The following is a 23,215-nucleotide window of genomic DNA, read 5'->3' as shown; positions in this document are numbered from 1 at the left end:
CCACTCGCTGGGTTGTTTTTCTTTTCTTCTAGCGTCTTTGCAGTTGTGCCAGACGAACAAAGAGAGCTGATGCTGTTATCCTAAAGGCAGCCTTGCTTCCTACTCTCATGTACCCTCTTGCCCCTAACAAAAGTGCCGCATGTCTGCCCCTGAGATGTTTTTCCGAACCTCAAAACTATCCGAATTTGCAAGACGAACATACGGAGCCCGATTCTGCTCTTTTTAAGGCGACAGTCCTCCCTTCTGCCCTGTATCTTCATGCCCCTTCAACCCTGCAAGATGTAACTTTCGAAGAGTGCCGCATATCTGCATCTGGGGTGTGTACTCAAACCCAGAAACCACCAGAATCCACAAGACAAACACACAAAGCCCAACTTTACTCTTTTAAAGATAACCTGTACCACCCTGCTGCCCTTTAACTCAGCAAGCTCGAGTCAACGCCCTGTTCCTGCCCTAACACCACCCGCCCTGTACTCACATAACCACCACAGTCGCTATTAGGCAGGTACCCCTCAGCCGAGAACAGTGTAGCACATCCGCGCCCCGTAAACCCGCTGCTCTACGCCACTGTCACCAATGTGCGACGACATGCAAGGTGTCTCCCCTCACCCCTCCTACCATCCACTGGCAGGGTTCTGTTCGCACAGTGCCACCTGATGCCCACCCAAACCGGCCACTCAAGGCTTAGAGGTCTTTACCTGTGCCCGACAGTGTAACCTGGTCATCGGATAAATCTCCCCAAATCTAAAGATGCGCTCCTGTTGGCTGTCTGAGGACGCAAACCTGCAAACCTCCCCCTGCCCCCATCCTTGTGTAATGACGGTGAGTTATTCCATGCCAGCCCCTGGCACTGCACGAGGATTTGAATGGCTACCACACACGGGGCACCACTGCCTGCTTCCTGCACAGCGCCTCTCCCTAGTAGGGGGCAGCGCACCACAGATCATGCGCTGGGTGAGACCCCCACATCCAAAAGGAAGCTCGTGCTTAAAAGACACCGACATCGCAGACAGGCTGAGTTCTGTCAAATTGAAGTTTTTCGCAAATTGCCCTTTCCACTGAAGACATCACAACTCCATTTTCCCAACTCTGAGTATGTCAGAATGGCTTCCGCCCCTCAACTGGCCCGCGTGCAAAGGGGAAGCAGAAGCCGGCCCTGTAAAATCTCCCAATGTGCTACCCCAAAGAGTAGGAGATACACTTTTGCATAGGCTACATAGTATAGTCTGCAAAATGTGCTCTTCCCTTAAGCAACACCGAGCATTAAACACAGAGCTTCTCCCAGCCTTCTTATGACAGGACCCCAGCCTGGGAGTTCCCAGCACACAAAGCGCTCGCGGACAAACAGCAGATGCCCTATTTGCGATTACCCCGCAACGCTGCGAAACCTTTGCAATGCTATTACAGGATTGCAAAATGCACCTTTTTATTGGCAAGAGTGCTGCTTCCACCTCAAACACACCAAAGCCACACACATGTGAAAAGAGTCGGCTATTTAGCATCAACGAGCAGTGTTGCAAAATGTTTGCAGAATAACAGCGTGCTCGAAAATGTCTGGTTTAACCCAGATTGTTCCCTGACAGATGTAGCCCCCCAAGTCTTAAACAGAGACTCAGGGTACTTAATACCTTGTGCCCCATCTCCAAGAAGGACTCCGCCAGACCAAAGAATACTCGTATTTATTGCTCATTGCGATTGCTTGTAAAAGACCCCTCTCCAAACAAGCATTGACATAGCCAATGGGTCTAGCCTTTGAAACCTTATAAGTATTTAGTTATGCAGTACAATATCCTTGGTGCAACAACATCAACTGTTGCATGTCTAAACACTTATAAGGTCCCAAAGGCGAGACCTATTGGCTATGACAATGCTTGTTATTTTTATTTTTTTTTATTTGCCAACCTCTCCTCTCCCCCCCACCCTACTGGTTTTAATTGGCAGCAGCCGCCATTGACTAGAATAAATCAACTGCACTGAGTCAGGCCTAACAAAATCATAATATTTTTACCAGACCTGCAGGTCTAGTGACTTGAATAATCTGCTAGGCCTAACTGTAATGCTCGCAACCTAATAAACTGGTCTGTGTGATAATAGGTAAATGTTTTATTTCATCAAGCCGCCTTTTTCTTTATTATCACGCATGGAAGCACCTTCAGATATGTTAGTTAGCTTGTCTGCTGTACAAAAACCTCTTTTGTTTGATTTAATAGGCTAAACATTTGCTTCATGTATAATAAGAATCTATACCACATATAGAGTACACATGGCGCCTGACTTAACTCTTAGTCCAATAACAGCAATGTCATCAGGACAGCGGCAGGAAGGTTTCTCAGTTCATGTTAAAAAACTCACTTTTAGTAAATATATTACTAACGCATGCTATGCTGGCGCACAGTCAATTACAGTGAGCACATTTTCCATTAAAATGACCAAAGAATTCCCACCAACATACTCCTTTACTAATAAAACTATATACAATACTAACTGTAATGTTTGGAAATCGGTTTTCTGCAAATATTTATAATTTGCACACTGAGAAGTAAAATGTTCTTATTTGTTTTGCTACTATGCTTCTTTGCGTCAATCTCACTTCTGTACTACAAAAAAAGATGTTTTCCTAATTGGATATATATTTTGAAATATTTGCGCAGTTCATTTACAAGTTATTGAAATGTTGTGCATTAGAAAACAAACTGACATCATTCAGCATAGCGTTTCACAAGGATCGTCCAACAGTACACTTTACAAAATCCTGTAACTTTACATTCAGAGAAAGAAAGTAAACTCCAATCTACATGTTAAATAGGCCGCAATTTTTAGGAATGCATAAGCTGACATTTGGACTGTCTTTGAAAGCACAGCAAATGTGACAAGAAAAAAACGAGATTTAAAGGCGTCATTATTGCTCATTCACTTACTGAATGGACAGAACACCTTTTCTTTGCCAGCTTGGGCTCTCTCCCCAGAACGGGCCAGTAGACACTAAAAATAGCTCACCTTGATAACATCTGACTTGCCATAGCGAGTGGATTTTTCTAAGCCTGTGAGTTTTCGGTCTTCCTTTGGAACAAATGATCAATTTACGATGACTATATTAGTGCATGCAGGATTTGAACCGTTCTTCTTGTTTGTGGGGCCCACAAGTGCTCACTGACTACAGTGGGGGAATAACAGATGATCCCGATTCCTTTTAACTGGAACAATGGGATGGCCTAGACCTGCCGGGCACTTTATTTCTGAATGCAATAGATATACAGCTTGTGTACTCTTGCTAACCAAACCTTACAGATGAACACATTTTGTGTCATGCTATTTATTTTCAATCCACATCTCAAGGATTCATTGTGAAGCTGGAAACTGCAGCATTTTCATTGGATAAAGCGTGGTCAATGTGTTTATCCACATATGTACCGAGCCAATCCCTTTTCCAGTCTTTACCCAAATAGAGATTCCCACAAACAAACTTTCGTTTTGGTGAACTGTTTTAAGACAAAGACCTGTAATAGCTGTAAAGACAGAGTGTTACATAGGCAGCCCAAGGATGGAGCCTGACCTTGATACCCCTTCTACGTTGTTTCCATCATCAGACATTTTCCAGCAGAGGAGGAAACTCATAAACAATTGAGATATCACCCGATTCATTGGCATCTCAATTCTGAGCTATTGAATGGGACTCTCAGTCTACTATATATGTTATGTTGCCTAGGTATGAGAGGGGGTAGCAAGTTCAACTACCAGTGCCCTAGAGTTCAGTGGGATCACTAACTAGTGTAAATCCCACCCGGCCCGTTCACTCCGCCATCAGCCATCATTCTCTCGTTTAAGATTTACCGATCCGGGTGCCCGACGGCTCCTGGAAGACGTCCCCTGCCCTCCGGCTGATCTGCCCCACGGGAGCTGGGAGCTGCATCGGTGAGCCCCCGCGGCTGGGACACGACGACGAAGCGGCCAGGCTCAGATACCTGCCCCAGGGTCATCCGATCTGCCCTGCGGGAGACAGAAGCTGCCCCGCGGGAGATTGGAGCTGCAGCGCATCGATCCCCTACCGATACCTCATCCTGGCGGGCGCATGGAAGGGAGAAATCACGCCCGGCAGCCACTGGCAATGTTAGGCTCGGCTCTGCTGCCCCCTCACCCCAGAACACGCTATGGACTGAGGCGTGACTCCCCACCCCCCACCCGCTATATACGGTAGGACCCAGGACAGCTTCAAGACTGCAAGGACTGAGGGGAGCCGGGATTGGCTCAATTGGCTATGCCTGGCCCCGAGATGGCCGCCTGGGACTTGAAGGACCAAAGGAAGAGCACAACAGGCTGCTCCTTCTGAAGCTGGAGCACGCCTCCACCTCCCTTGCCCTTCACAGTGAGTCCCCAGCTTTACCCCTACAGAAGCTTGGTAAAGAGATGGAATCCCTCGCAGGATCGTCTCTAATGGAGATGCCTGGCTCTAAGATGGCCACCACCCGGGACTTGAATGACCGAATGAAGAGCACATCAGGCTGTTCCTTCTGAAGCTGGAGCGCGCCTCCACCTCCCCTGCCTTTCACCGTGAGTCCCCCGCTTTACCCTGTCAGAAGCTTTGTAAAGAGCTGAATTTCCTCGCAGGATCGGCTCGGATGTGGATGCCTGGCCCTAAGATGGCTGCCGCTTGGGACCTCAAGTGATCATTGGAGTTTACTTGAAGCTCGCTTATTAACTCGAAGGCGAGACCCCTGCTCACTGGGTCACTCAAACAGATGAAAGTGCCTCCCCCTGAGATCTGCCCAACAGAAGAACGCATATAATTGAGCTCCTTCAAGCTCTGGTCTATGCCTAATCTGAAAATGGCTGACGCCAATCCACCTCGGAATTAAGAAAGTGGCATTCAACTCGCCGCCAGGTTTAAGACTACACTTAGGTCACCAAGTGGTGTGGCTCAATGGTTAGAGGCGGCAGACCCGAGAGCAGAGGAAGGCCCGGGACCAGGGTTCAATTCCCGACGCGGCAGGGTCGTGGACCAGGGTCAGCAGACTCGATAATTCTCATCTCGGTGTCTACTCTAACCAGGGATCACACTCAGCAAATCTGGGCATTAGCTTGCCTCATCTCCACAATGGCCCCCCACATACGCCGGGGATGCCTGGTTTCACCTTGGAGATACCCAGTAGGGACCATCTCACAGGGAAAGCCAGGACCGGTTCCCCAGTGGTCTACTGCGCAGAGATACTCCTTCGGGAGTCGATTCTAGCGCATTACAAACCCACAATTAATTAATTAATTATTTAAGCCAAATGCCCAGGCAGCCTTAGGGCATACCCAGGATGCCCAATTAAGTGCGGCCCGCCCGCCATATTTCCCGCCTTGATGACAATTTAGGCCAGCCCCCCGAAGATTTCCGGACCCTTCGATGGCGATCAACAAGGACCAACAAGGACCACCCTCCGCTCTGCTCCAATGACGCTAGCGACTCTGGGCCCACTCAAAAGTACCAGACCAGCTCCAAGCCTTCTGCCGCAACCACTCTTATACCATAGTCCACTCCGTACCCCCCCTCCACTTGCCCCTAGCCCCCCACAGCAACCACTCTTATAACGCAGTCCACTCTGTGCCCCCCCACTACTTGCTCCATGTTGGTTTCTCCCCCATTCAGCAACCACCACTATACCTTAGTCTACTCTGCGCCCCCTTAATCACAGCTCCCATAAGTAAGGTGGAACCCCAAGTGCCCACCAATCATTCATCGTGGCCAGACTCCCACAGTCCAAGGGAGTCCTGCCCCCCATCAATAACTCGTCCCGTCCTGCCTACATAATATGCATCAATGTCACCAGGCACAACAGTTTCGGTCGAACCACTCATGTCAATCCACATGAAACCGCACGGCGCAAATGCCTTCGCTATTAGCTTCCCCCCTAACCTCTCATCTAAAGCGAGAAGAAATCACAAACACAATCTAATCAGACAACACCCAGAAACGCTATTTGTGGACACGTACCACTGCTCCTCCAAAGGGCAGATTAAGATGGATTTCATCTTCCACACAGATAGACCTGAGAGCTGGAACACCACTCTAAGAATGCAACTTCACATATCTAAAATGACGACCACCTCACATAGCTGTAAACTGACAACCTCTTTTCCCAACCAGGCAACTAGAAAAGGTAATACATCAGTGACCATTTACGCAAATGGCACATTCTGATACAGGCCAACAACGAGAACTTGGAGGCCTTTGACTCCCTCTTCTCTACTCTTTGTGCCACTCATCTACACTCTCTTTGTCTCGCTCCACCCCAGCCCCCTCCCCGATCAAGGACGATCAGTCCCCACAGCCCCTTCAATCCTATCCTCCTCAACATTACTCCATCATCCCACGGGTTCGGTCTACTGACCCCCTTCTTTCACCCGTAGAAGAGCAATCTTCATTGCCCCCTCAATCTCATCTGCCACAGCACAACATCATCCCTCGGGCTCGGTCTACTGACCCCTTTCCATCACTCCTCCAGAAACATTGAGGAAGAGCCCACGACTAAACCCCCTACCAAGGTTTGCGAACAGACAGCCGGGATGTCCCATCCAGCATTAGACCTCACAAGTCAAGCCTGCCCCCCACCCCACGAGATGTCCCAATCCAAAACTGCACGCCACCAGCCCCGGAAGACATAGCGCACCGGCTAGATCTACTAAAAAGCCAACTAGAAATTATATTCAGAGGCCTTGATGAAATCCTTTCCAACCTAGACAAGGTGAGAAAGCCCCTACATTCCCAACTAATGGCTTCCTATCCGTCTAAGTCTACCCCCCTAAAACCACAATTCGGGACCACTCCCGCCCGCGGGAACAGACTGCTGAGGCCCACTAAAACCGACGCTATGATCCCACCTCAATATCTCACAGAAATCAAAGCCCCCACGTCTGGAGCTCAGAGCCACACTAACAGGGATGTGGAGACCCAAAAACAAAGATCATCCAGAACGAAAGCAGCAATGTCTGCTGAAGAAGCTATGGGCCTAGCCTCCACTTATGACTCCCCTTTCGCAATTTCCACTAACTCCAATATCCAAGTGATCACGGGCTTCGGAAGAGACCTCCCTCTCGTGAAAACCTCAAGACCCCCGCCCTCCCTCAACTCCATACGGAGGGCCCCATTAGGAAAACATCTGAACAAAAGTAGTCCAGCAACTAACTGCATGCTCATTAACTACAGATCCGCCCCCAAGCATACAACGGAATTAGCTGAAACCATCCTCTCTCAGGACCTATACATTGTGTTCATCACAGAGACATGGCTAAATGAGACCTCCCCACCCTGTCTAGACATGCTGGTGCCCCCAGGTTTCACCATCATCAAAAAAAGACAGAAAAGGTCAACGCGGTGGTGGTGTAGCCATCATCCATAAAGATGACATTGACATCGCTGTAATGGACCCATGCAAATATAGCTCTTTTGAATGTCTATCTGTCACCATCAAGACTACGGATAACCACCATTTAGTTGTTCACCTTCTCTATCACCCACCTGGCAACTACCCCACTTTTGGTGAACACCTATCCGACCTGATTGCCCACTGCGCTCTCAAAGACACTAACTTCATAATCCTGGGTGATCTCAACTTACGCTGGAACGAAGCCAACAACACACTAATTCAATCTCTCAATAATCTTCTTTGTGAGAATAACCTTTCCAATCACTGCTCTGAAGAAACTCACAACAAAGGAGCGACCCTGGATGCCATCATTGCCCATCAAGGCGCAATCACGATCGATAACATCCTCCCAATGGACTGGTCGGATCATCACATGATCTTATTCCACATCAACCAAAGAGTCCTATCCCTGTCTCCTGCTCAAGATCTCCCCAAATGGTCAAGAAATCTCAACCAGATCCCCCTGGACATCACAGAGAATAGACTCAAGTTGCTCCTACCCAGTGACAAAGATCTCTCCACAAATGACCTCACCTTGCTCTACATCGCAAATATGGGATCCCTTATTGACCAACTAGCACCCTTGAAACTAAGAAAAAAGTGAGCCATTCTGTCCAGATCCTGGTTTGACTCGGACACTAATGAAGAAAGGAGAAAACTAAGAGCCGCAGAAAGACGCTGGAGGAGCTTGCCCACTACCTGCCATCGCGACAAACTCAGAACTATCCAGAAGAAATACAATATTCACATCAAGAACAAAAAATCTATGTTCTTCCGCTCTGCCCTGGAGAGCACAAAAAACAGACCTAAGGAACTCTTGAGTATTATTAGACAGCAAACCTCCAAACCAGATACTTCCCTGGAGCAGGCCTCCAAAGAACGATGCAACAACTTCGCCAACTTCTTTGATGATAAGATCTCCAAGACCGGGCACTCTCTGGTCACCAACTGCCCCCACAGCAGACACGGTTGGGTGCTTGGTAGTGCCCCTCCCTCCCACTACTAAACCCTGGTCACTCTCTCAGCCCATTCTATAAGAAGAGATAGTCAAACTTATTGCCACCTCTAAACCTTCATCTCACACCCTTGACCCCCTTCCGGCTCAACTCACCAAAAAACTGAAACTCTCCCTTGCCCCACTGTAGTGCAGGATTATCAACAGCTCCCTAAAAACTGGAGTAGTCCCAGACTGTCTGAAAGTGGGACAAGTCACCCCACTACCAAAAAAAACCAGGCCTGGACAGAAGTGACTTAAATAACTTCAGACCCGTCTCTAACCTTCCTCTTCTCTCCAAAATCCTAGAAAGATGTGTTCCCCACCAACTAACTCAGCACTTGGACAATACCAGCCTACTCGACTCACATCAATCGGGATTCAGGAAAGGGGACAGCACAGAAACTGCAATCTTCAACGTAATGGATGACTTTCCACAAATCACTGGACTCAGACCATTGTTGCCTCCTCATTCTCCTAGACCTATTGGTGGCATTTGACACGGTCAATCACAATCTTCTCCTCAAAGCTCTGGAAGAAAGGGCCGGACTCGACGACGTGGTCCTCAACTGGTTCTTCTCATTCTTGCACAACCGCTTCCAAAGAATCAAAATCAGAAACTTTGAATCCGATCTCCACCCAGTCAAGAGGGGAGTACCCCAAGGTTCAGTGCTCTCCCCTCAACTCTTCAACATCTACATGGAACCCCTCACCACCCTACTCAGAAAAGCTAACATGCCCTTTCACCTCTACGCTGATGATACACAACTCTACTTGGAAATCTCCTTTTCTAAAGACATCCATAGACTCAATGAAACACCAAAGGATGTCCAACGTTGGCTGTCAAGCAACCATTTAAAGCTTAACCCGGACAAAACCGAACTACTCCTCATCTCGAACAAAGAAGAGAACCCACAAATGATCGAATGGCTAAAAGATATCGATGCGCTCAATGGGAACCTCACCTTGGCTGACTCTGTTAAATCATTCGGCATCACGCTAGACTCCAGACTTGACTTGACCAAACACATCAAGAACTCGGCAAAGAGTGCCTTCCTTAACTTGAAACTACTAAACAAAATTAAACTTTTCATTCCATCCAAAGATCTCAAACAAGCCACCCAAGCTTTGGTGTTGTCACGATTGGACTATGGAAATGCAATCCTCTCGGGAATAGCCAAATCTCACCTCCCTCCTCTGAAAACAACCCTCAACGCGGCCACCAGAATGGTCACTGGAATAAAGAAATGTTATCACATCTCTCCGGAACTAAAAGAACTCAAGTGGCTACCAATAGAAATGCGGGCGAACTTTAGAACAGCCTGCCTCACACACAAAGCCCTTCACACAGGCAAACCCGAATATCTGGCGTCCAAACTCAGAAAAGCGGGTCAGAACAGGACTCTCAGAAGCTCTAACACCCTACTTTTTATCCCGCTAAAAGCACAAAAACAAAAAACTGCGGTCAGGTCCCTTGCCGGAAATGCTCCCAAAATATGGAACTCTATCCACCCCCACATCAGAACTATTCCTTCCTTCCCTAAATTCAAAAGCCAGCTCAAAATCCTTTTCCTAGACCGCTCCCTAACGAACAGATAGGAACAGCTCGGAGTGTTTAAAACGCCACTGCTCACCTCTCCGATGCGGTTTGTCAAGACCTTGTTTGTGGAACTCGTCAGCACCCTCTCTACTACGACTCGTACCCTGAATGTCTTGCGGACTGTATTATGTTTGCTTTCTTTTGCACTGCTCTGTACTTGTCGTGAAGCGCTCCGATACCTTCCGGTCAGGCTAGCGCTATATAAAACTTCTTAAATAAAAAATAAATAAAATGTCTACCCAGTTATTGGCTCAACAAACTGTGATTTTGCAAAACAAAATGGCTCTTGATTTTATTTTGCCTGCTATTTCCAGGGAATGTGCTATAATAGGTATTGAATGTTGCACCTATATTCTGAACATTTCTGTTGGTATTCAGCATCAGATAGATTAGTTTGCAAAAGTGATAGACCTATATGCATTAGATAATGGGATCGATTTTGAAGGATTTTTTGAACTTATTATAATCATTTTGTCACTTTCCTACTTATAAGCATCCTTGTCCGAGTCTGTATTGCCTCAATCTCAAGTATAGTTGAAGTAGACAGTAGCAGTGTCTGCATAGCGAATAACTCTCTTGCGAAGGGTGAATGGATTGTGTACAAGTACATCCGCTCTGCCCGTGTTTTAACTGCTTTTTAAATTGGTTTAAAATTTTAAATGTAACTTTGTGTCTATGACTTTGTTACCTACTTCCTTCTCGATCCTCGTTGTTGCTGCCGCCCTGTTCCGCCGCAGCTGCTGTGCCATTTGAGCAGAGGGCAGCACCAGGTTTCTACTCACTTCCGTTTACTCACTTACTCACTTCCGCTGAGCCTAACTGCATGGAAGTTAGCAGGCTAGTTCGTCAGCTCGGCATCTATTGCAGATGTATGCAGGAGCTGCCGGCCGGGGCTAGAAGCCAGAACCCCTGTCTGTTTGGGGGTAAATCAGCTCCTAATAGACTCAGTGGAGCATTTAAAATAATTATGTCCTCCGATACTTGATATCTGTAAGCACAATCTACTCATGGATGCAGCGCCCTTGAATTGCACCCACTGCACATATAAAATCACGGCTCATAAGGTAGGACCGGGGACAAAACATAAGCTAAAATTAATGCCTATTAATTGCATGTCTCTTAGCAAACACAAGATCGAAATCCTCAACTGTATTCTAGATAACTATCTTGATGCCTTATTCCTCACGGAAACTTGGTTGAATGAGGACTCTGTCTCTGAGATACTGGAAGCCCTCCCACAGGACTATGGCATCCTTAGATTGGATCACCAGATTAAATGCGGGGGAGGAATAGCCATAATCTATAAATTATTGTTAAAATGCACTCAGGATATTGCCAGCATAGATAAAAGTGAAGCAGCCTTTTTCTCAATCATAGCAGCTGGTAATCACACTGTGAAGGTTTTTTTGATTTATGGACCTCCTGGTCCTGCCACCAACTTTACTTCCAGCTTAGTGGAGCAAATGATACAACCTGCCCTGCGCTATAAGAAACTAATAGATTTAATTTACACTTTATGGACCAAACTAATGGTGATACCCAATATCTATGGCAGGAATTAGCTACCCTTAAATCCACTCACCCTACACACCAACAAGGTCATATATTAGACCGTATTTTCACTAATTGTGCAGAGTTAGAAATTGAACCCCGAATGCAGTTCCATGGTCTGACCACCATCTTGTTGCTTTCTATATTCCTTTAGCTAATATCTCCCCTATAGCTACAAAAGGATTATGCACTTTACATGCGCTGTGGTGACTTCTGCTCCCTGCGCTGTGTTGGCGTATGCTCCCTGCGCTGTGATGGCGCCTGCTCCCTGCGCGCTGTTGGCATCTGCTCCCTGCGCGCTGTGGGCGTCTGCTCCCTGCGTGCTGTGGGCGTCTGCTCCCTGCGCGCTGTTGGCGTCTGCCCCCTGCGCGCTGTTGGCGTCTGCCCCCTGCGCGCTGTTGGCACCTGCCCCCTGTGCGCTGTTGGCATCTGCTCCCTGCGCAGTGTTGGCATCTACCCCCTGCGCAGTGTTGGCATCTGCCCCCTGAGCGGTGTTATCATCTGCCCCCTGCACAGGGAGCGGACGTTTGCGCTGCGCGGGGCGGATGATTGTGCCACGCGGGGGCAGACGTTTGGGCCGCGCCTGGGGCAGACGTTTGGGCCGCGCCTGGGGCAGACGTTTGGGCCGCGCCTGGGGCAGACGTTTGGGCCGCGCAGGGGGCAGACGTTTGGGCCGCGCAGGGGACAGACGTTTGGGCCACGCAGGGGGCAGATGGTTGCGCCATGCAGGGGGCAGATGTTTGCGCCATGCAGGGGGCAGATGTTTGCACCACGCAGGAGGCAGATGTTTGCGCCACGCAGGGGGCAGATGTTTGCGCCATGCAGGGGGCAGATGCATCACATCTAATACCTTCTCACAGATGCAAAACCAGACATACTATTCATAACCGAATCATGGTTGGGAGAGGATTATGGCTCCAGTCCTGCATGAAGCCATTCAACTAGGCTATCAAACAATCACCCAAAATTGTATAGCCAAAAAAGGAGGTGGGCTAGCTGTTGTGCTCAGGCAACCAATACATTTCACTAAAATTGACATCTCCATAAAGAATTGTGAGGCTCGTCTAATAAGATGCAATCCTACACTGTCTTCCTCCTGTAACTTCCTGCTACTTTACAGACCTCCACCTAGCAAGGTGACATTACCAGACGCACTTCTAGACAGTTTCAAACCTGATAACAATACACGCCAACCTATGCGTTCTGGGTGACCTCTACATTTGGTTTGACAAACCAAATATGACCCATCCAAAAACAATAATCACTGGCATAGACTCACTGAACCTGCATCAGGTTGTCCACAAACCGACACACATCGCTGGACATATCCTAGATGTCATTTTTGCTAATACTGAACTAGTTACCTTTCAAACTATAACTCCAGTCACATGGTCAGACCACCACTCGCTTGCTTTCCAACATAAAACAACACTAAGCGACTCATCTAAAACTACCTTACATCCATCCACCTATCGGCCGTGGAACAAACTCAATTTGGAACACTTAGAAACACAACTAACATCAAGTACAAATCTGAAAACAATAAATTTGGTACAAAATCTATATGAGTGGCTACAGGAAGCTTTTGACATCCTGACACCACTCAAAACCTCAGAACAGAACAACAAAAAAAGCGCTGTGGAGAAACATAGAAATAAAAGACTTAAAACAACAAATTAGAAAGCTGCAACGTACCTGGCTCAAAACAAACGCCAAACAAGACAAACTTCACCTGCAGAAAATTAACAGATTATACAAGTCGGCTATCAAAAAAGCTAAGAAAAGGTACTATTCAGACATAATTCAAAACGCTAAATGTGCAAATAAAGAATTCTATAAAATACTCAAAGAATTTTGCAAACCATATTGCCTAGAAGTAACTCATCCTGTTACTCAAGATTTAACAGACAAACTGGCAAATCATTACACGGACAAAGCAGACACGTTAGACACGTACTTACAGAAACAAAGCACCAGCCCTAACCCTTGTACAAAACAACAATCCAAGAATACTCTAACTAAGCCTCTCCGTTCCTTCCAACAAATCTCACACAATGAATTTATAGACCTGGTCAAAGCAAGCAGGCCTGCCGGCAGCCCTTCTGACCCCTGTCCACCACAAACTTTCAAGACAATTTTTTTAACAACCGCTGTTGCCACTCCAGTAAGAAGAATCATCAACGATTCCTTCACTATTTCCAGAAGAACTCAAAAAATCACACATACGCCCTTTACGGCAGAAAACAAATTTGGACCCGCCGAACTCTGACAACTACAGACCCATTACAAATGGACCTTTCCTAGGCAAACTGATAGAAAGAGCAGTGTTCGCCCAGATGTCACAATTCATTGAAGAGAATGACATACTTTCAGACTTCCAAACAGGATTCCGACCGGGAAGAGGCACCGAATCTGCCCTCACTGCCATCTGGGATGACCTGAAGAATACAGTTGACCACAACGGGGTTGCTGCGCTACTCCTCTTGGACTTCTCAGCTGCCCCTTTGACACAGATGACCATGACACTCTGAAACAAAGATTCTATGAAGCGGGCATAGAGGGAACTGCTCTTGACTGGATCGCATCCTACCTTCGAAACAGAACTAATGTCATCCATACCCCACCTTTCTCGTCCAAACCATACTCCACAAAAGCAGGGGTCCCTCAAGGTTCTATCATCTCGCCCATGCTTTTCAACATCTACATGAAGTCATTATCAGTACTGATCAATAAATTTCACCTCACGTGCTATAACTATGCAGATGGCACGCAAATACTCCTTCAACTGGAGTGCCCGAAAGACGTTGGAAAATCACCAATTTTCACCTGTGTCAGAGCCGTGGATCAGTGGATGACTTGGAGCCATCTCAAATCGAATGCTTCAAAAACTGAAATACTCACGTGTGGCGATTGGAAACATTACAACCCCCTTGCCGCATGGCCTAATGAACTGGGATCACCGCCTAAAGAATCGAAGGAAGTAAGAAACCTCGGAATTACCATGGACTCCAAGCTGTTGATGAATGCCCAGGTGGACAAACTAGCAAGATTAAGCTTTGTCACTATAAAAACGCTGCGATGAATTTTCCCTAATTTGGGATTTCCAAGCTACCATCTCCCTTGTTCTGTCCAAACTCGATTACGACAATAGCCTCTACCACGGATCACCTCTAACGACCATGCAAAGACTACAACAGATTCAGAACTCGGCTGCCAGACTACTCTTGCATATCAAACCGCTAGACCACATCTCCCCTGCCTTGAAAGCCCTGCATTGGTTACCGGATGCCAGAAGATCCACGTTCAAGCTGGTTTGTATCACCCACAAAGCAATACATGGAATGGGACCGCTCTTCATCAGGAAAAAAATCACCAAACACATTCAACAAAGGAACCTCCGCTCCCAAGGAGCATCTCGCCTCAAAATCCCAAGATACAAGAAAAAGACCATGGGTGGCACATCCTTCTCTGTTCAAGCAGCCAAACTATGGAACTCTTTACCCCCCAACATAAGGTCCACCGACCACCATCTTATCTTTAGAAAACTACTCAAGAATTGGCTCTTCCCCGCATAAGCACCATACGCAAACTGAAATTTACAGCATACCCCTCTGTATATAAGTATTTGTTTTCACTATAGATAGGTACCTATCTTTGTGTATTGCTTTGTATAAACATGTAGAATAATTATATTGTTGAGAGAAAAAAGAGTAATAATAATAAATAAATAAATAACAATTATCTTTGGTCTACATGTACTTATTTCCATTGTGCATCTATGTACCTTCCATGTACTTGGATCTGTGTGTCTGTTACTTTTTCTCCTGAAAAAGCATATCCAATGCACTACCTATTTCTCATCCTGTGCCTCTATCAATATCTTTAATCTACATATACTTAGCTCCTTTATGTATCCATATACTTTAAATGTACTTATGGATCTATATATGTATCACTTTCTTCTAGTTTAGCATTTCCAATGCACTACCCTATTTTGCAGCCTATACTTCTCACAATATATCTTCTAGCCCAACCTTCTGACTCATCTCAAACTTCTTTCTACTACTCTTTCCAATGCACTGCCCTATCTCTCATCAATCAATATATCCTCTACATCCACTCTCTCATTTATCCCAAACCCCATACCACTACTATGATCCCCAAAATAACCCTTTCTAGACTCTCTCCTACTCTACCCCTCCTTGCATCATCTGACACCTCTTTTACTATACTGATCCTCTAACACAAACCTTTCTAAACTCTTCCCTCTGACTCCTCCCCTCCAAAACTCCTTTTTACTCATCTAAACGCCTGCTCTTACTGCTAAGACAGAAAAAAAAGACTTCACTCTTTTATCCCTTCACTATCCTTTTCAATCAAAATTAACAGACTAACATGTTCACTTCTCAAATTCCATATTCAACTACAATAATTCACCACTAATCCTTTATGGGTTCCAGAGTAGCGTGCTACTCGCCAATAAAGCGTCTCAACACCCCATCAAGGTTACAAGCGCTATATAAATGCAAACTTTTTCCCTTTTCTACCCCTCCCCAACCCTTCTCAATCCAAATAACTGACTAAAATATCCACCACTAAAATTACTTTAAAGTTTCACCCTACTAATTCAACACTAATCCTTATGGGTTCCAGAGTAGCGTGCTACTTGTGCTTCAAAACCCGATCAGGGGTAGCAAGCACTATATAAATACAAACCTTTTTCCCTCTTCTATCCCGCCATCTACCCTTCTCTACCCAAATAACTGAATAACATATCCACTACTCAAATTACTTCATATTTTACTATACTAATTTTCAACACTAATCCTTTATGGGTTCCAGAGTGGCGTGCTACTCGCCAGAAAAGCGCTTCAACACCCATCAGGGGTAACAAGTGCTATATGAATGCAAACCTTTCTTCCCCTTGTATCCCTCCGCTATCCTTCTCACTCCAAATAACTGACTAATATCCACCACTGAAATTACTTTCATATTTCACCATATTAATTCACCACTAATCCTTTATGGCCTTCCTGAATAGTGTGCTTCAACACCCCATCAGGGGTAACAAGCGCTATATAGATAGCAACCTTTTTCCTCCTCTATCCTTCTGCTATTATTCCAAATCCAAATAACTGACTAACCTATCCACCACTTAAAATGTACTTGCATGTTTCACTATACTAATTCAACACTAATTCTCTATGGGTCCCAGAGTAGTGTGCTACTTGCCAAAAAGCGCTTCAACGCCTCTTCAGGGGTAGTAAGTGCTATATAAATGCAATTACAATACAATACAATTCAATACATAGAAGATGGTCCAGATTTACCCCGGTAAGTTATATTCATGCCCTCCAGCAGAGTCGCCCTTCATTGGGAAAGGATATTAATGTGGCATGTAGCTCCGTGGATAAGTGGATTAAGGAAGCTTTGGATATAGTGGCCACTTGGAACTCCAACGTCTGCACCATGATTCAATGAAACACTAAGATCAGCAAAAAAATCTTGTAAGCGTCTGCAACGCATATGTAGGCGTGATTTTTCAGACCACAATAAGACTACCTATAAACTGAATATGAATTATTATCACTCCCTCATCAAAAAACCTGTGCTGCCTACTACAATGAAAGAATACAGTAGGCTGATAGCTCTTTCAAAGAATTGTTTTCCATTCTTAAAGATCTATCCTCACTTGCGAGAACTGAGACTCATGTGATAAGCTCATCTGAGTCGTGTAATCTTATTGTAGTTTACTTTGCTGAGAAGGTAGCCAAAATATATGATACCTTTCGGGATGTGGTTCACAATGGGATGATCTGCCAATTTGAGAGTACCACTGTGGACGTGACCCACCCTCACTTGTAGATCTCAAAGACATAGCTTCAAGTATTAAATCTGGCTCTCCCACAGATCCAACTACACTGAAGATCAGGAGAGAGGGCCTGAAGATTATATTGCTGTATATATGGCAACTTCTTGAGCTCACCTTCTCTGATGGTATGGTCACAAAATTGTGGAAGCAGGCAGTTGCCCTCCCCCTACAGAAAAAGCCTGGAGCTGACTCGAGTCAGCTGGAGAACCTGCGCCCTATTTCCCTTCTGCCCCATTTCTCCAAAATAGCAGAAAAGGTGGTGAATATACAGTCACACATATTAACCAGCTAAATTTACTCCAACCCACACAATTGGGGTTAGAGCTACGTACTCTATGGCTACCGAATTGCCCGTTATCTTCACTTCGTACTAGCGGCTACCGGGAGTGGCCATTTCGACATTATCTTGCGCACCATTGAGCCTATTCCGGCGCTCCCGGCGTGGGCATTCTGTATTTATATAACTGTTAGGCAATCTCTTGTTGTCCTGAGGATGAACCTTGAATTAGAATAGGGTTCGAAACGTCGTCGACTTTTATACACTAAATGCGTATTTATCTTGTGATATTATTATTTGCATATGTGTATATTTTGGATTGTCTGTGTATAATTTATGATATTCAGACTGCCTCAATTTGCCTAAGAATCCCCTGTTTGTCTTTCCCCCGAGTGTGTTAGTTGGGCACCGGCTGGTGTCCCACTTGTATCACACCTAACTTTTATGTACCTTATATATTGAAAATTAAACTGTCCGGCTGGACATTGGATATAGAACTATTGAGTCTATATTTATTGAAATTCATTGTTCTTTGGACATTGTCTCTGTTAATACGTACTCTACAGAGTCAGCATTGCTCATTGCAACTGAGACAATACGAAGATGCATGGATGAAGGGCAGACCGTAGCCTTCGTCCTGTTGGACCTAAGTGCTGCCTTTTTTACGGAATCCCACCAACTACTCTTACAATGTCTCAGATTAGGAGGGCTGGACAATGTCGCACTTAAATGGGTGGCTTCCCTTCTGCAGGATCGGAGCTTCCGGGTGGCACAACGTCCACATATTTCCAAAAGTATAGCTCTGCCTCAAGGGGTCCCTCAGGGCTCCATTTTGAGTCCTACTCTTTTTAATCTTTATATAGCACCTCTGGCAGAGATCGTGGAACAAGAGGGCATCACCATTGTGTCATATGCAGATGACACGCAATTGGTGGTGTCACTATCACACACCTCTGAAGGACCAGTCATGAAGTTCTCCTCTTGCCTGAAGGACTTCGCCTCCTGAATGACAAACAACTGCCTTAGAATGAATGGCAGTAAAACAGAGATTTTGGTGGTGGGGAAAGCCCCTCTATTTGGTCATCAGCATGGTGGCAACAGATATTTGGCCCTACTCCTACTCCAAGAAAACTGGTTAAAAACCTAGGAATGTGGTTGGACTCCAATCTGTCGTTTGAAGCACAGACCCATAAGGTGGCAGGGAAGTGTTTCAGAATTCTAAGAATGTTACAAAAAACTCTGGACGTTCTGCCAACCCCCAGCTAGGAAACCACTGGTCGACGACTTGGTAACATCTCAATTGGACTATGGAAACGCTCTTTACTTAGGAGTATCTAAAAAAATGACTTCATAAGCTAAAATGTATCCAGAACGCGGCAGCCCGCCTAGTTCTGAAGCTTCCCAGGAGAGCTTCTATAGGGAAGGCTCTCGATGACCTGCACTGGTTGCCGGTTGCGAAAAGAGTCATTTTTAAAGCGTTATGCATTAGTCACCGTAGCTTACAGGGCAAAGGTCCGAGTTATCTGCATGGCTTACTTACTCCGTATAATCCTACATGCGATCTCAGATAAACCAGGCCTATCTGGTCAAAGTCCCTAAAGTACTAAAAGCTAGAAAGGGGGCACGTTCATTCAGCTATTTGGCAGCCAAAAACTGGAATGCTCTTCCTCTTTCTCTCCGCACGGAATCATCGGAGGTTCTCTTCTGGAAAAAACAGAAAACATGGCTTTTCCAGGTATAGGTCCTTTACTCTGTCTTCTTTCCCTGTAGAGTGTTGCGCGGGGGGACACCCGTTGGTGTAACCAGGCGCTTTACAAGTGCTATTATTATTATTACACAAGAGGCATGGGTATTTTCCTATCTTACCCAGGATGCTGATGGGAGGTTGATTATGGAGGTCTGGAATGTTGTGAAAGTGATGCAGAACAGGAAGTGAATAGACTGATAAACATCAATATGCATTAAGTAGCACAAAAAAAGAGACATGGGGAAATTGTGAAAGGGAAAAACCTGCTTATTTCCATTCGTTTCTTGTTTCCTTGCTCAGGCTACCACTAACCACAGGAAGTGTCCGTCTCGCATGTGGAGCCACTTCTGCATATTGCCTCAGTCACAAGTTGTAAAAAATAAAGCCACACATTTTTCACAATTTGATACTATCTGAAGCCCACTATCATTCTTATGAGCTCAGCCTAACACTTGGTTGTGTACATTGTAAAAATGTGTCATGTGACTACTACCGGAAACTCTTTCCTGCAGAACAGACTTTCATGTGTCACGGTTGAAATACTTGGTTTTGTACACTGCAAATGCTAATAGTATAGGTAGTGGGGTGAGTACTGTTGCCTGCACATTTAGAAAAGACTGATGGGCTTTATACAATGTGTTTAACTTAACTTACTGCAAGGCCCTACGTTTAACTAACCTTTTGAACATTTTAAAGTGGAGTTGTATCTTTTTATATCGGTAGAACAATGCAGGGGCATTATATTTATTGTGTGCCATTCAAATCTTCCTTTTATTTTAGCATTTGCACTATACTGCCCTTCAATAGCAAGCCATGACTACACAACAGCACTACTCTTAAGAGCCCAAACCTAAAAGGATTACTGGCATTCAGAGAGGTTGTTGTAATATCTGGTATGCAAGAGTCCAGGAACAATCATTCATACTTGTTATAATGACTGTCCAATTGTCCAAGAATTCCAAAATGCTGGACAACTGACATGAAAGCATGGAAAATGCCACCTCTATATATGGGGATTAGCTCAGATTTCATTTTGAAATAGTGGGCTGTAACAAGTCAATGTGAGCAAGGTAGGGATGGAAATATTGCTAGTTAATGCAGTGCTTAGGCAGACCTTTTTCTAATGCTGATAAACTGGGGTTCGCAAGATTTGCATAGCCACACCACTTAATCAGTATAAACACACCCTCTTTTTCTTTCAGCTGTGTTCCAACATACATGGAATCCTGTCTGTCAAGGACCCCATTTCAGGCACATGAACCAAACATTTCTGCTCCCCAATCCTCTATTAATGTAAGCCTTTTCACAGAGTAAAGGTATTTCAGTACTATTCTAGAAGTATTTTCATTGCAGATTAAGGGAACTGTTTACAGCATTGGCGGTTTTACACTGTTGTTGAAAGTTTATCATGTTTCTTAAGTTCTATCACTGTTAAGTAATGGGTCCCAGAAAAATTGTAACTTTTTTCCAGGTGGGCTTTTTGGGTCAGACATCCGACAGCTAACAAACCCTGCAGGTTTGGCAGTAACCCAGACTCCAACATGCAGTCACCTTGGGGGGTCTCCTCTTCGTCTGGAGCACAGCAGATCGGCGCCATGTTTGTACTCATAGTCTGCTCTGACCTGCTCACTACAATCCTCTTGACTTGCAACTCTGGTTTGATAACAATCTCCTCTTGAGACTGACGCACAGCCTGTGGTCTGATCAACATAGCTAAAGCTGTTCCAGGCATGTAGGCCTCTGCTACTAATCTGTGAGCAAGAAGATAGATAGATAGATAGATAGATAGATAGATAGATAGATAGATAGATAGATAGATAGATAGATAGATAGATAGATAGATAGATAGATAGATAGATAGATAGATAGATAGATAGATAGATAGATAGATAGGTAGATAGATAGGTAGATGGATAGATAGATAGATAGATAGATAGATAGATAGATAGATAGATAGATAGATAGATAGATAGATAGATTTTATTGTTTCCAGTTATTTAAAACTGTCATAATATAAAAAACGTCAGTAGGAAAACAGTTAAAACAGTGTGAAAATAAAAGATGTCTTTGTTCAGCTCCATCCTGCTTGCTTCTATACATTTAGTACATCGTTAAGGCACATGACCCTTGAGTCTTTAAAATCCAACTCTAACGCAAAAAAAAAAAAATCCTACATATTCAAGAGAGTTGCCAGTGATCTGAAGATCCATTAGGGGCAAAAGCCGATAGTAGGCCTCTCCATGCGTATAGTGACATAGGCCATTATGTAAGACAGCGGCTACAATCAAACAAGCATTAGGAATGCATTAGGGCTCAGGTTTGTTTGAGTTAGAGATAATGGCATTGAAAATGGCAATGTGTTTTAGGCATGTGTTTTGGAGTGGAAGCATGTGGTGTGTGTTGGAGATATGTGTGTTGGATTGGAATGTTATCAATGGTGGCATGCTGCACTTTAACGCATTATCTTTAAAAGGTAAAGTGCAGCATAGTGCGATAGGTACAATATTAATTGGTGGATGCGTTATCAATTGGTATGTGCATTGATGGGTGGTGGATGTGTGTGCCTGTAGGAATTGTGCAGTGATGGCTGTTGGTTTGTGTGTGTTTGATGGAAGCGTGTAGTGGTGGCTTGAGGTGTGTATGACTGGTGGTAGCGTGCAGTAAGAGCTGTTACTGAGTGCGGCTGTCAAGCGTACAGAGCTGGATGGTAATGCGTGTGGTTGGTGAAAGGGTGCACTGACAGCTGTTGATGATTGTGCCAATTGAAAGAGTGGCTGGTGCACTGTCAGCTGTTGGTGTGTGTGTGTGTTTGGTGAAATTTGCACTGACATTGTTTGTTGTGTGCGTGGGTGTTTAGCCGCACTGATGCATGGTCGTGTTTGTTTTTGGTGAAAGCGTACATTGATGGTTGTTGGTGTTTGTGCCTTGTGAAAGCATTCATTGACGGCTGGGTGTTGGTGTGTGTGTTGTTTTGTGTGTAGTGGTGAGTGTGTGGTGGTGAGTGCGTGGTGGTGAGCCTGTGGGGGTGAGTCTGTGGTGGTGAGTGTGTTGTGGTGAGTGGTGACGAGTGTGTGGTGTTGAGAGAGTGAGGTGTGTGTGGTTTGTGTGTGTGTTATGTGTGTGTGGTGTATGTGTGTATGGTGTGTGTGTGTGTGGTATGTGTGTGTGGTGTATGTGTGTGTGGTGTTTTCTGCACACTCACACACTGCCCCTACAAATTCACACACTGCTCACCCGCACACTCCCAATGTCACCCTGCATAGTCACACACTGTTTATCCTGCACACTCATTCTGCACACTCACACAATGTGCACCCTGCACCCTTACACACTGTCTCTGCATTCACTCTGCACTCACTGTCACTCTACACTCACTGTCACTCTACACTCACTCTGCACTCACTGTCACTCTCGCACTCACTCTGCACTCACTGTCACTGTGCACTCACTGTCACTCTGCACTCACTTTGCACTCACTGTCACTCTACACTCACTTTGCACTCACTGTCACTCTCGCACTCACTGTCACTCTGCACTCACTGTCACTCTGCACTCACTCTGCACTCTGTCACTGTGCACTCACTCTGCACTCACTGTCACTCTGCACTCACTCTGCACTCACTGTCACTCGTACTCACTCTGAACTCATTGTTACTCGCAATCACTCTGCACTCACTGTCACTCTGCACTCACTGTTATTCTGCACTCACTGTTATTCTGCACTTACTGTGCACTCACTGTCACTCTCGCACTCACTCTGCACTCACT

General features: G+C 45.4%; 1 protein-coding gene across 1 annotated transcript in view; it reads right to left on the bottom strand.

Moving 5' to 3' along the window:
* The window catches only part of ACOT8 (acyl-CoA thioesterase 8), a 46,614-nt gene extending 35,858 nt beyond the window's left edge, over positions 1-10,756 (bottom strand). The window contains exon 1 of the mRNA XM_086932575.1: positions 10,693-10,756. The gene's annotated coding sequence lies outside the window, so the exon portion shown is untranslated. The remainder of the gene's footprint in view (positions 1-10,692) is intronic.
* Between the last annotated feature and the right edge of the window lie 12,459 nt (positions 10,757-23,215).

The sequence above is a fragment of the Lissotriton vulgaris genome, chromosome 7, assembly GCF_964263255.1.
Source record: "Lissotriton vulgaris chromosome 7, aLisVul1.2, whole genome shotgun sequence".
Taxonomy (NCBI): Eukaryota; Metazoa; Chordata; class Amphibia; order Caudata; family Salamandridae; genus Lissotriton; species Lissotriton vulgaris.
The sequence above is the reverse complement of the archived record's forward strand: the minus strand, read 5'-3'. Positions and strand labels throughout refer to the sequence as shown.